This window comes from Cebus imitator, unplaced genomic scaffold (genome assembly GCF_001604975.1).
Source record: "Cebus imitator isolate Cc_AM_T3 unplaced genomic scaffold, Cebus_imitator-1.0 Scaffold573, whole genome shotgun sequence".
NCBI lineage: Eukaryota > Metazoa > Chordata > Mammalia > Primates > Cebidae > Cebus > Cebus imitator.
Window position 1 is genome coordinate 218479 of NW_016107888.1, and position 1121 is coordinate 219599.

Consider the following 1121-nt stretch of genomic DNA (forward strand, 5'->3'; position numbering starts at 1 on the left):
AAAAAAAAAAAAAAAAAAGAGAAAAGAAGAAAGAAAGGCAGATGGAAAGATGGAATATGTTGATGTTGACTCGTCTAACTGGGAAGTTGCCAGTGGAGCCATGATTGTACTGAGTTGCATGACCCAAGGAGTGCTATTCACATTTTGGCAGCTCTCGCATCTGGCTCAAGTGGAGATCTAGGGACTCAAAGGACACTTCTCTTTCTGTTCCCCATCTCTCTTGGTTCAGCTTCTTTTGGTCTTGGCTTCAGTCTCTTTCTCTGTAGAGATGCCTCTTCCCTACAGTTGAGAAGATGACCCCAATAACTCTAGGCCTACTGCACACCAGCCTAGTAACCCTTGTGGCTGGGTGGGCTGGGATATCATAGATGACAAAACTTCTAGAAACATGGAGTTGGGGAAAGGCAGCTCTCTGTTTTCACCAGATGGTGAAAGGGACACTGGGAAGGAAAAACAAACACATCACACACACACACACACACACACACACACACACACACACACACACACGCATGCACACATGCAACATGAACGTCTACCCTGTCTTGCTGGTCCTTGAACATTTAGCCAAATTTGCAACACCGTTGTATATGAGTGATTTCTTTTTTTAAGGAAGTCATGGAGAAGAGAACAGAACATGATTAGTAGCTGCAAGGTCGCAAGATGATTGACAAACTAAATCACCTTGGAAGATGGTAGAGCCGGTGATAACCAGGAAGTCATTAGCCAGATCCCAGAATTCCTGGGGGGCCTGAGAGTGGGGTGCACGTGGGCTGGCATAGATGCTGATTTTATTTGAACTCAAAGGATCAGGTGTGGACAGGTGTGGTGGCTCATGCTTGTAATCCCAGCACTTTGGGAAATCAAGGGGAGAGGATCAATCACTTGAGGCAGGAGTTTGAGACCAGCCTGGGCAACATAATGAGACCCTGTCTCTACAAAAAATTAAAAAAGAAAGAAAAAAAAACTAGCCAGGTGTGGTGGCACATCCCAGATACTCAAGAGGCTGAGGTGAGATGATTGCTTGAGCCCAGGAGTTCAAAGCTGCAGTGAGCTCTGATTGCACCACTGCAATCCAGCTTGGGTGACAGAATGAGACCCTTTCTTTAAAAAAAGAAATA